The following is a 14,044-nucleotide window of genomic DNA, read 5'->3' as shown; positions in this document are numbered from 1 at the left end:
CCTTTAGCTCATTATAATATAATGCATGTTGACATATTTATTCTTAAAAGGCTGAATGAAGTGATGAAGTTTTATCCATAGAGAGAGATTTTCAGAATATTGAGATAGATCCAAAGAAAATATAACAACTTCTGCCAAGACTGGGGCTATCAAACAGAATGGAGGGGAACACACTTTCCCATAACACCTTCTTCCTGAAAAGATCAAAGCAGATGAAGTTTTATGACCACTGGACTCATGTGAAGTTTTCCCTTATTTGAGAATTGCAAATTTTCCTTGATTTGAAAGAGATTTTCTGAAAGATACCTCTTTTATACAGTGATTAAAATGGAATAACCTCATGACATTTCTTAATAGAAGCTTTAACAGTCACCAGTTTGACCTCTCCTTATTGATTTGTGGAATATATATACATATATAAAAGAAAATGCTAGAATTGATGGCTTGTGTCAAACACCTCAGATAAGAGGATGTACAGGTTTTAAAACTGGCAGTATACTGAAAATTTTGGAGTTGAAATCAAGTTATTTCATAAACTTGGGAAGAATCCTAAGTGCCAACCTGTACTTATGAGCAATCCTACAGTAATAAATCATTCATATGCACATAATTAAACTCTAAAAATACTAGTACTAAGCTAGGGAAGCAGCTGACTTACAGTGAGTTTTAGAAGCAAAGCTGGGAGAAAATGTATTTAAAAATGAGGGAACATGTGACACCTAGACAGTAATTTAAAACCTGGCAGAAGAAAAGAAGTTGGCTGTATGTGTTATCAATGAGTATTCCCCAAACAACTTAGTAATTTTACTGTTTTCTCATTTCAGAAAGCAGTCTCTAGCATGGTAAAGTGCTACAGCTTTTTTTAGATGTGATACCATTCTGTCTTAATGCTCAGTCATAAGGTCATTTTACTGTGTGTAGGAGTGAATGTTCTGAGAGTCAGAAATTCAAGTAATTAAATCAGAAGTCAATTTCAATGGCTTAATTGGCTGAATATTCTTTGCCAAGTACAGAAAATACCATGAGATAGCTTTTTGTGAGATCTATTTATTTACACAATTCTTCCATGGAGTTGCATTTGCTCAGTCTTGTGGTCTTGCATGTGCCACAAGCTCTTTTTGAATTGCTAACATGCTGCATGTATCTGCAGATAAAATCATGCAAGTTGCAGGTTTTTTTTCCTCATGACTTATTATTCCTCTTCATATAAAGTTTTAGATTTCCTTAAAACTTTGCAGCTGCTAAACGAGAAAAAAATTCCTCAGCACTCCCACTGGAGCCTGAAGGGCTTAAATATTTGGTTAAATAAAATGAGGTGGAGATTTGTATCCTATATGCTCTTTTCCCTTCTACAAACTGCTGTAGGTATTAACACCTACTCATACTCAGGACTTACTGAACCAGGACAAGCTTTACCCAGAGGCACTAAACCCACCAGCTGTGAGGGGGTTACTTTGCATTGCAGTGGCTTTTGCAAGGCAGTCCAGCTCAGCTCAGTGCTTAACACCCCTACTAAAAGACAAAGTATTCTCCATATGTGCTAGAAACGTGTTTGATTTAGCAGTTTTTGAGTGATTAGTTGGATTCTTCCTGCCTTTTACACAATAGTACTGATTAAGCTGTTCAGTTCTTAATTGTACATTATAAAATGTATTTGAAATTAGGATTGTGCTAAGGGTTTTTGTTTCATGTTTTTAAAGTGGGCCTAGAAGTCAGGTTTTGTTGACTTTTCATGGGGGTCATAGCTATGTAATCACTTCTAGCCCACTGCAAGCCTAAGATAAAACATATAAATGTAAAATCATGCACGTGGACACCCTGTCTGTGCAGGGCTGCAGTCAGACTCCAACTTGCACAGTGAGATCAAAGACAGCGTTAGAGCAGAAATAGCAATATAACCATGGCAGCCCAGGCAGGGGTCACACACCCATCCAGGATTTACTGCAAGTTCTCCCATTTGGCCCCTGTGCTGTGTCAGGAGTATCAGGATCATACCTTGCACAGTTATTTGGTGCTGAGATGCCTATCTGAATTACAATCATATCTTTGACTGAAGTGAGGACAAGCTCTGAGCACTGAAGTCACTTTTGAAAATGAGATTTAGCTGAGTTTGAAAATTGGATTTCCCTGGTCTATTGACAGGCTTCTAAAGGACCAGCCAAGTGGGACGGAAAACAGGTTTATAAATGAAATATGTTATTTACTGGCAGAACATTAGGGAGGCCTCTGGTGAAGTGTTTTGAATAAGTTTTCAGCTGAAACTATTAGTGAGCTGAATTCAGAAAAAAGTAATGGCTTCATTAGTTGCTATGATACAAAGTAAAGTAAAAATTCTTACACTAACTGCTGGTGAAATAAAATGTTCTGCGTCTTATGGATACTGCATGTTTAACTCACATTTCCAAAACTTCCCAGAATATATAAACAAGTATTCTGTTTTTCCACATCAGGTGCTTGAAAAGCTTATTACAGCCTGTTTCTGCAGCTTAGCTGCTTCTCTATAGTACAGTGACTGGTGTTTGATATGTGAATAAAGCAGACAAGACACATCACAGAATATAAAAGGATCAAAACTAGAATGCTCCTCATTACCCCTGGTTTGTCCTCTCAGAGATGTAATGAACACCTGACTAGCACTGGAAATATATGCTGAATTTTGTGCATCAATAGGTTTCTGTGACTTTCACCAGTGAAGTGTTTACATAAAAGCAATTCTTTTGTACAAACATTTATATCCATGAAAGAGTTTACATCTTAATCTGGAAAGAAAAATTATCACATCTTTGGAGAAAGGCTCAGTGTCCTAAAAATGACATGTCTGCATGAGGATAATTAGCTTCTTAATTGCATGACAAAGCACTCAAGGCTTCATTGGAGATCAGAGGCCCCATTGAGCCAAGCTGTTTATAAGCAAAACTGTAGACACTTCCCTCTTCTTCCTGTATGTATTTTCCTCTAAAATATGTTTCCTAACTCAGCCAGAATTTCTAGCCAAAGTGCAAGAGCCATTTGGTGAAGTTCTGCTTTGGGTTTTGGCCCCACTTCCCCTTGAACCAGGTGAAGATGACCTGAGGTAAGAAAACAGTAAAAGTTAGTGGAGACATCAAAGAAAAATACTGTGCTCCTCCCTCAGAGGAAAAAAGATTATTTAGTGCATTAATGTTTTAATTCCTCATTGTTTTCTTCCCTCTTGCAGTCGTCTTAAGTTTAAGATATCCTTATGTAAAAGAAAATGGCACCATAAAACCCATGTTAGTCTGTGGATGACCTCAGTTGAATTTCCTGTATTTTCATGGTGCTTTGGAAACCAAAATTGAGGGAGACTTCAGAGAAGTGCAAATGAGAAGGAAAAAAGAAGAGTTTTAGGACTATATTACGTTATGAATCACACTTTCCACTGAATTTCAGAGTGTTAAACTTTATTGGACTTTTTCTAACTACACTGGAAACAAGTATTTAGCTAACCTGAAAGGGAGAAGGGAAGGTAAAGCCTCTTTAACACAGAGTGGTCAGATTTTGACCCTTCCTACTGTGGTATGACTGCACAGCATCACCACTGGAGTGTGAAGTGAGCGATATTGCGATGCCACTCACCGGAGTCAGGATCAACATATTAAGTTTGGTGCCAGAAAATCAGGAATATTCAGGGCTTGAAAAACATCATACCCAAGGTGAGTTTACATTTTAAATTCTTAGAGATGTGGAGGGTGGTGATAAAACAATGGATGAGGCCTAGATCACCCTGCTTTGTAATATAGAAAACCAACTTAATACCTTAGAAAATGTAACAGCAGAGAACAACTGTGGCACATGAAAAATTTCTCTGGTTCTCTCTCTGCTACATATATTTCTGACCTATCAGAAAAGTGGTCAAAAAGTTATCAGGCTCCAGCTGAATTCATGTTTTCCCATGGAGGTTTGATGGATACTGGAGATGGAGCTCTTTCAAACAGGTTCGCAGGGCCATGTGCTGTGCCTGGGTGCTCACCACTGAAGCCAGGTTAGCACTGCCAGCTTGCTGGAATATGTTTGTCTTTCTTTTTAACTGTTCACTTGAAAAATACTGATCCAGGGGTGTATAGAGTGCTTAGAGGGATCATTCCCCTCAGTTCAGATGTATTATACTGATTCACTGAAGGTGAAGATTTCTAATCTGTTGGTCAGCAAGTGACTCAGTCTTCATTTTCCCAGGATTGTCTGCAGCCAGAGAGTTCTTTCTGAAAACTCTGTGTTGTACCAGAGGCTGCCTCATCTCTCCCTTTCCAGGCTGGCCCCCTGGAGAATTTGGAGTAGGCTGACCTGGGCAGGTCTTCTGGAGAACCTGTGGCTAGTAGCAGCAAATCCTCTTCTCCCCTAGAGGGTTCTTCCAAAGGGTCTAGGGATGGGAAACAGTGGAAAAGTGGTACAAATCATTTGTATAGCAGCAAGGAAAATGTCCACTTAATTTTGCGTGTGCAGAGGATGATCTGCACAATATTTTACTGAGATGCCTCTGTGAAATGTGTATTCATCTTTCTCTTATGAATTCTTTCAGAAATTACTCTTCAAGAATGTGTCAAGCTATGTAATAGATTTGTGTGGCTGTGACAAATTACAGGAAGGAACAAAAACATTTCTCTCTCCTTACTAAAAAAAAGCCAATTTGAGACACTTTTCAATGTGAATAGTTCTAATTTAATGGTATCTCAGTAGTCAGATCTTCTCAGTGCATCCAATGACAAAACACACAACCATTTTCAGTGGCCTATTAAAAGAAACTGAACATATTGATGAATGCTCCTGAAATAATTTTTACTCTTTCCAAGACTGCATGTATTTCCAAAGCAGTTGCCTTGGATTTCATTTCAGACAACACTGAAATGCTTAACTGTTACTTCACTGTGCCCAAAGATTTTAGCAGTTTATGATATTCTTCACAAATATGTGCTGAGAGATATCCAGACAAGTGAAAATATTACGACCTGGGTGCAAAGAGATGTTCAAACTTGTGGGATGGTACCATCCAGTAGAAAATTATATGATGCTCCCTTATCTTCCTTATCTTTGTAACCCTAAGCATGTCAGTGTCTAAGGACTCTGAAGAAGTTTTTTCCTTTTTATTTTGAGTACATTCTTGAAAAAAAAACAAAGCTAAAAGTAAAATCACCGAGGCAAGCTTTGACACATATATATTCTTATGAAAATTTCTCTTGAATACTGATTTGTTTGTACAGGTTTGGTTTGCATATAATCCTGTACTTGTCATTGAAATGCTTTCCTTATCAGGAGCATGACAGAGAAAATGAGTCTTCTGTAAAAGAAAACACTCAAAAAAATAGGTAAATGTTTGTATCATGGATTCTGAGAGCTTTCTTGTTAAGCTGTATTATTTTCTTTTGCCACTAACTCAAGTGAGAGCTCTTATTTCACATCACTAGTTTTTGAGATCTCTTTGGTAGGCCTGACTTGTTATTGGTCCTGCCACTTATCCAGCCTGATTTACAATGGTGGTCAATGGTTTTAGCTCCCTGTGACTTAAATGGGACTTGCAGATGCTCAGCAGTTTTAAATATCAAGCCAGTAATTTTTTTCAGCAATTTATTTTACCCTTTGAGTTTTCTGGTCTTTTGTGAAATAGTATTTTGGCTGAAGTTCTCCATTGTTGGCTTGGATTTCCCTTTCTTCCCATGAGAAGGAACCTGCTTTGTAGCCAAAAATTATCAGTTATCTCATACAAAAGGTATATTTTAGTGCTCAAAGTAAATTAACTCAATCATAATAGTAAGAAATCTACCAGCAAACTCTCTTTTGTTATTTTATGAGATTTGCACTTTTCTTCTTAAGCTTTTATTAAGAAGTTGGGTTCTTTTTTAAAACCAGTTGTTTCAGTTATTTTTGCCTTTTGGACTGATTTTGCTACCACACAAAAGTGTGATTAGAACATATCTGAAAACCATACAATGTCATAATCAATGCTGTCTGTATTCAATATGTGACAGAGGTAGATTTAATATTAGATATAATATCATTATAACTAAATAATGTAGATTTTGATACACCTAGAAGGGCAGATGAGTCTAGTAGTTAACTATAGTTACCTTTGTTCCTATATCCCTAAACATTTATAAAATTATGGCCCTTGAGTTGTAGCTTTTTATCGAAAACTGAAGACACTGGAATGCTGTTCATCTTGTGCCAGGTCAGGAGCTGCTTTGAAGTGCAGAGCTGTGCACAGTTAACACCTCTGTCAGATTTTGTTTCTGGATAGAAACCATTATCATCTCACCCACAGCCACTTCTCTGTTCTTTGGGTTTTATCTTGATTTAGGGTTTTTTAAAATTTTGTATGCAGATTCTTGAATTCTCTGTTTGTACCCAAAATTATTCAGCCTTGAAAGTGTATTATTGAGCTCTTGCAAAATGCTTGGAGGTGCAGTTTCAAAGCAAGGTATATTAAAGGGTTTTGTGGGATTGTTAAGTAATGGTCTCCCTGAAGTGATATTCAATTCACTCTGTGTCTACTTTGCTAATGATGGCCTGAGATACTGGTAATTAGATCTGTAGCTGTTTTGTTTGTCAGAGGAAGAGGAAACCAAGAGAAGCTGACAGGAGAAAAAGAAAGGCTACATGATGGCCCTAGATAGTGGTTTTTCAAAATGTGTTATAGACAATGGTCTCTGTCTTGCTGGTTTGTAATGTAGACACAGAAGTAACAGGAAGAAATCTTAAGAAAAAACAGTAAATGTAAAAAATGTCTGTGGTCAGCAACTCTGAGCTATTGATAAACACCCAGTTTTCATGCATATGCATTCATGCCAATAGCAGATAATTTACTGCATGTATGTAGCAGAAGGAGAAGGTTGCAGTGTGTACTGAAAGGCCTCAGTGCAGAGATAAAGATGGAAGGAAAAGTTGGAGATGAGAGAAGCAGCGAGGGAAAGTGAGGAGAAGTCAGGAAAGAAAGATTGACTGAGATATGGGTGTAAAGAGATGGAACTGAGAATAGGATGGTTAAAGTACAAGAAAGGTAGGCAGGGGAAATAACACTAGAGGAAATGAAAGAAAGAAAAATTGCAAAGAAAGTTGAAAGAAAATAATGGGAAAGAAGAAAGATGGGAGAAAATAGAGCATATTTGTGTTGCTCTCAAAAAGCTGTGTACTGGCACACTACAAAGACTAGAAAAACATAAAGAAATCCCTTTTCCTTCTGCAGGGGACAGTTTTCTGAGATTGAGATGAGAAAATATGGCTCTGAACAGTGCTTTTGGGCACAGTGAAAATAATTATTTGCCTCTAAAAATTTCAGCGTGAGCGAGAAGGGCACTGGGGAAGAGGCTGGTGGGAGAGTGTGGTCCTGGCAATGCAGTGGTTGCTCTAAGCAGAAAAGCTACATGCCAAATTATTTAATTTATGAACAGATCTAACCCCAAACCCTTACTTAAGTGTTGCACTGGGATTGCATAATCAAACCTGACAAGGCTTTTATTTATCTGCTCAGAACTTAGCTTTGCTTAGGCATTAGCTCCCAAACCCTTCCCATCACTTTTGTCAATCCCAGCTGTGCTTTGTGGCAGCACAGGTCTTGGCAGGAGGCTTTTGGAAGCAGGTCCCAGCCCCAGAGCCAGGGTACAGGAGATGCTGCAGGACCCCATCTCTGTGGGAGAGGAACTGCAACCAGACTGCTAGAGGGACTTTGGGCTTCCAGGAGCTGCCTTTGGGGGCACATCAGGAAACTGCATTGTTTATTTGTCAAGTGGGCATGGACCTGCACCTGTCTTTAGTGGCTGCTTTAATATCTGAGATCTTGTAAACCATTGTGTTTTCAGGTGTAGGTTTAAATCTAAATGATTTTTCTGAGGTGCAGATAGCATCATGAGCTCAAATAGGAGGCCAGCTCCTGAAAGTTGCCAAGGATTTTCTAATCTTTGTTGGAATTTTATTTGTCTTGGATTAATTTTGAAACTCACTTATTCCTGGTAGAATTTATTTTTTACTTACTACATATAGCACATATTAGAATTGGAAAGAACTGTTTCTTTTAACCTTATTAATATAAACATATAAAGAGTCTGCCTAGAAAGGCATGTAGGAAATGAGCATATGAAGAGTTAACACACTTAAAAATCTCTTTGGTTGTCAGAATAATTAATGCTTCCAATAAACATGCTAATTAGTTGACATGGAGAATAATCTTCCTGTGTACATGTTGGACTTTTTCATATTATCCTGAATGCAAACACCACCTTATCATATCCTTACCTTTGAGCACTACCTCTACATCATTTCCTGGGTTTAGACACTTGTTATTGACTATACAAAGTGCAGCAAAAAGACTTAATAAAATCTGACAGCAGGCAGCTTTTCCTGCCTGGAAAGATTAAGTACTTAGCACTTTGCATTTCAATTACCTAAAACTAATGGAAAAAATATTTTACATTTTAGCCCCTTATTTGGCAAATTGCTTGTAGGAAAAAATATTTCTGATCTACAATTACGTTATTCTTTTAAACCGGTTGAAAAGTGGATTAATCTATTGGCTGCAATATATAACACTGCTTTTTTTAATTAAGCAGATATTATGCAAATTTTAATCAATACTATTGTGTGTCTTCTCTTTGCTAATTTGGCTACTGTCAGAATTTTAGCTCTTTCCTAATCCAAAAGTATATTTTAGAACGACTTGTATAAATTGTTTCCTATAAGTCATGATGATTCTAATCTTCATAAATTAGCTAAAATACTTTCTTATGCTTACCATGGCCCATAAATGAATGTAATCAGTAGAGATTTTTCTATTTGAATGGTCATTATATGGAATAAAACACCAACTTGAATTCCAGTTCTTCATTTGTTCTGTTTGAACTCAAGAGTTTTTCATGCAGGCTATTTAAAGCAGCATATACAAACAACTTGAATCACACTGTTTACTGAATACTCTCTCCATAAATTATAATTATATCCTTCTTTTTCAGTATTGCATATTTCAGTTTTAGCAAGTGCAACAAATCTCTTGGCTTATGGAGAAAGGACTTGCCAATTTCAATATTTGAAGTGCTCTCTCGCAGAGCAATCATGTATTTCCCTGCAGGTACATCTTGGTTTAAATATTGTTAGTAAGAGTAAAAAGATCATTTTCAATCATGAAGGGAATGATGCAGAACATGGCTGGAAATGATACATGAAGTATAGCATAATTTTAAGGGTAAAGGCCTTGATGCTTCTGAGTTACTCAGTCAAATATTCCCCCTGTAGCTGTTGATGACATCTCTTGAGTGATATTGCCCTTTTAGCCTGGGCAGTTGCCAGCATTAGCCTCATTTATCCTCCTCCTTTGGGACTAGAAATGATAATAGGGGTGAAGTATTCCTTTGGAACAGCCAGATTTATTAACAGATTGCATAAAATCCTCTTCCCTCCGAGTGCAGTGGAGGTGAGCTGCTCTTAGGGGTGCCTCAGCAGCAAGTCCTTCACTAGAAGGGACAAAATTCAGTCTTCTCCACATTTGCTCCTGCTACTTTCTTTAATTTTGGCATGTCTTTCCTGCAGAGCTCTGGTTATGTCACCAGTGCTGAGCAAAGGCTGCTTGTGGGAACACCAGACAGTTACCTAAAAAACCAGCTCAACAAAGATGTTGGGGTTTAAACTAATTTTCTCACTGTAGTACAAGAAACAAAAATCTGAGGGAATCTGATAATTTTTGGAGCATTTCTGCATTAGGCTGAAATTCTCCTTTATGTGAAAATGTTTGAGGCAAACATCCAATCCAAAGTTTCTGTTATGGTTGTGATTATGGAGCTTCCCAAGGATGTGGGAAAAGGCTCAGCTAGCAGAGGAGCACAAACCAGCTTCTTCTGCTCCTTGGCTTACAAATGCAAGGCACATCCAGCTGCCAGCAATTCATGCATTAAAACAAGAGAAGAGTTTTCCTTTATAAATCCCTGACCAGGTCTGTTTTAATTTTTCTGAGAAAAATGCAGATGTAATTTTGTTGCAAATTTATTTTGGTTTCAAGCTAGTGATATGTGGTATAAATAATGGCTGATATTTCTACATTGCTTCATGAAGTAGAAAAGTGACTCCATAAGATTTTATAAACTGCCTCGCAGGGATGTGAGCAGCAGTCTGTCAGACGACAAGGTGCAGTGGCTCAGGAATAGCTCTGTGTCTGGGAAATGGGTGATGGATCATCCACTCACCGACTCCCTGAACTATCAGGGGATGTATTTGACTGATTTTCACTTAGGGAGCATGTTATCTCAATGACTGTCCTGAAAAAAAACCTAAAGTTCCAAGTGTGAGGTCCGTCCCACATTTCCTCATGATGAATACAGGTTTGTTGAAATTACTAAGTGGACTTTTACTGTAACAAGAAGTCAGTAGATGTGTTGTAGCATTGGATGAAAATTATGATGAGAAAATCAAAGAAACATTTTGTAAATGGGAAACTACTCATTTCTAATTTTTTTTCCTGTTTAAAGTGGAGATATACACTTAAAGCTATTCATTTGTTGATGGTGATGCAAGCATTTTACATGAGCTGAACCTTTCTCTACCTCTTCTACTTTACTGCAGTCTAGCACAAAATATAGATTTTCAACCCTAAGATTTTAATCAGACAGGCAAAGATATTTAATTAGTATTCAGTAGATAAGCTACTCTTCAATGAAAAGGGCTGATTGAAAATTTGTTTGGCAGTGTTTGCTATACATTTCCCACCAACACAAATGCATTTATTTCAGATTCTGTATAATAATCAACAGTTTCAATCTGCAGCATGGAAAAGATAAAAGAGTAGTTTGAGATTGCTGTTTCTGACAGGATTCTATTCTCTTACAATTTTTAAATACCGCTACTGAGGTAAGGGTGGTAAAAGGGGAAAAAGGGGAGTTCCTCAGGCAGAAGAGCTGTGGGCAGAAGTCAACTCATAATCTTCAGTATTTCATAAAATGTGCTTATTACTGACCAAAAAATTGGGCAGAGAGTATTATGGAAGTGAATTATGGCTGCTGTCTCCCTCTTGTCATGGCAACACAGAAGCATCACCTCTGAGACCACAGCCTTGAAGCAAATAGATAGTTTCAATTATCTAATTTTTGCAATGAATGAGACCTGTTTATTGGAAATCTATATGTGGTTGGCAATGGCAAATGGTAACTGTGCATGTATCCAGTGCAGTGCTGGTTAATTTACAGCCTCCCCTGAACTATAAAGCAGCAATGTTATTTCTAGAAATCAACACAGGCAGTATAAGTAGCTGTGGCAGAATAAGCAAACTTTGTCTTTCTTCTTAATGGCTTTAAATTGTTTGCATATATATTTATTTACAAGTAAGCCATGGCTGGAGATCCTCATTGAGGGGTCAGGACCTTTTATGCCACAGTGAATAACTGAAGATAATTACTGTTTTGCTGAAAGATTGGACAAAGTTTCTAACAAGATGCCACATGTGAAAAACAAGGAAATAAGGGTCACATTTGCAGCAGTAACAGATTAATAGATCACACAGACAAGCTGACAGCAGCTCATGACAGCTTTACAGGAATTGTTCTCAACGGTACAGTGATATTTTACCATTAAACAGCTCATTGTAAGCTTTGCATGTGGTTTTGCTCTATAGTCCCTAAGTTATGTACACAAAAAGGATGGCCAAAACCTTATTCTTGGCCTCTATTTGACAGAGAGGCTTTTATGCAGTGAAATATCTTGCTCAAGTCAGTGAGGAAGTGCTGCCCCTTGGTCAGGGAGCCCGTGTGACATGAGGTGTCTTGTCACCTGCAAAGCACATTTTGACCATAACCTTAATCCTGCTGCTATGGGAAATCTCTAGGATAAGCAAAGCCACTGATAACTTGAAGGTTAGGATAAGGGCACTTTCTGAAAAGACACTGGAGAATGAGGAGCATCCAGAAAGGCTCATTCCTTTGTGTCCTGCATTCCTGTCCTGGGTCTCAATAGCTCCATGTCCAGTTAAATTGTTGCACTGCTGTACAGACAGGAACGTGGCTAACAAAGACACACAGATAGGTGTGAGACACTATCTGATAAATGGAATTCTAGTCTACAGGGGCTTATACAAACTACAAGCTACTGCTTCTGCTGTCTGACAGGAATGGGGACCATGCTGGGCATCAACCACAGGAGGGGTGAATCTGCAAAAAGAATCTTGCAATTCTTTTTGCTTTCCAGTGGTGTAACTCCCTCCTCATGTGAATTCAGCTTTAACTGTTTGATTCTTACTGATGTGTTGAAATTCTTGCAGGATAGAGAGTTTATAATCCATGTCTCATTGGCAAGAGAATTCAAGTGTTGTTACATTTTCTTTCTGTGAAGATATTGGAGACCATAAACCAAGCAGGTGTGGCGTAAGCACTGTTTCCCTTCATTACTCCTAGGAAGGCATTTTTCAGATTAGGAATCAATTAAAGAAATTAGCCTATTCCTTGGAATTGAGCTCAGGGAGACATGTGGTGTCTCCTGGCCAGCAGCACAGACAGGTGAAAGATAAGCCTTAATGTGCTGTGGTCTGACTAATGCTCAGGGTCTGGCTTTCTGCCTGCAGAAACAAACCATTAGCTAGCAAGAAGGAGCAAGTTTTGGAACTGTGGCTGCATCTTGCGTATCCCTATAAACCTAGGGACATAAAAAATCTTAGGCAAAAGGCATTTTCTTATTTTCAGAGTAGTTTTTCTCTTTTATGGGAGATCTTGCCAATATAAGTGTGGAAATCTTCCAGCATGAGATTGGAATATTTTACCAGCATGGCTGACAGTGCATCCCTGAGTGCATCTTGTGGATTTATTTACCCTTTGGTCTATAAATGAACATCAAATGGGAGTGGTACTCTTGTAGCAAACTCAACCACCACCTCTTGAGTAGCTGTCATTAAAGCCTGTCAAGGAGCCTATTTGAGCTCTGGTAAAAAATGCAAAGGCAGTCAAAATCTTTGAGAAAACATTAGAAAGGCAGATGATTAAAACTCTGGGCAAGGTAGTAAAACTAGTGTAGGGGCTACAAGAATGAGGAAAAGCTTTGCAGAGCCTGCACCTGCATATTTGGGAGTGGCACATTGACACAGTGAGCACAAACCAGCTACCACATGAATTGTCACCAACATTTCTGGTTCTCTTTACAGCACAGCTCAAAGATTACTTCTGACCTTGGTGGGGCTTTTTCTTCCTGCCATCTGCACAACTGAGATATGGTTAAAGCAAGTAATCCCAGGCAATGTGCTCTGGGTTGATCCTGCTTGAGCATGGAGGTTGGACCAGATGACTCACTGTGGTCCCTTCCAACCTGACCATTCTGTGGTTCTGTCATTCTCTGAAATGAAAACCAGAGACAGAGATTACACGTGGGCACTTCTGGTACACTAGTGGCACAAGGCAATAAGAAAAACCAGGATTGCATATTTTGTTGGACAATTAAAAATGGGACCCTAGAAACTGCATTTGATCTCCAGTTTCAGTTATGGCACTCCATGTGTTTGACTTCAGAACTTTTGATCTAAAACTGATCTCTACTTTTCAATGGCAGAAAATAACTACTAGAGAGCCATGAAGGAAGTCATGACTGCTGTTGGCCAACATGCTACTCTGGAAAGAGGACCTGCCTGCATCTATGCTAAGATAGGAAGTTTCTTATTGATATCTTCTGCCAATTTAGATACAAAGATAATCAGTATTTCAATAAAATGGCAGCTTAACATCCAGAACAATAACTGGGTCCCTCTCTGGCAGACAGAACAGAGTCAAACTGTTGCTGATATTTTGTTTACAGATATAGAAAATGCCAATCAAAAAGATCACATCTGTGTGGCTTTTACCGAATACTGATCAAAGAAGATCTAGTGTTTATTAACCAGGGAAATGGGCTTGAAGAGAAAGAGAAATGTAAAAGTTGTGTTCAAGGCAACAGAAGGCTCAGAAGTGAACCAGTCAGGAGGAAATGAATATCCCTCCTTTGCTGGGAGCACTGGTGCACAGACCATTCCTGCTGCATTCCCCTGGCTCCTGCTGCCTGGCCAGAGTGAGGGTGTGATGGCACGTGGGTCCTGTCTGCATGAACA

Source organism: Agelaius tricolor, unplaced genomic scaffold, assembly GCF_023055355.1.
Source record: "Agelaius tricolor isolate 1412-34295 unplaced genomic scaffold, bAgeTri1.0.p SCAF_10, whole genome shotgun sequence".
Lineage (NCBI taxonomy): Eukaryota > Metazoa > Chordata > Aves > Passeriformes > Icteridae > Agelaius > Agelaius tricolor.
This window is presented reverse-complemented; position numbering follows the sequence as displayed.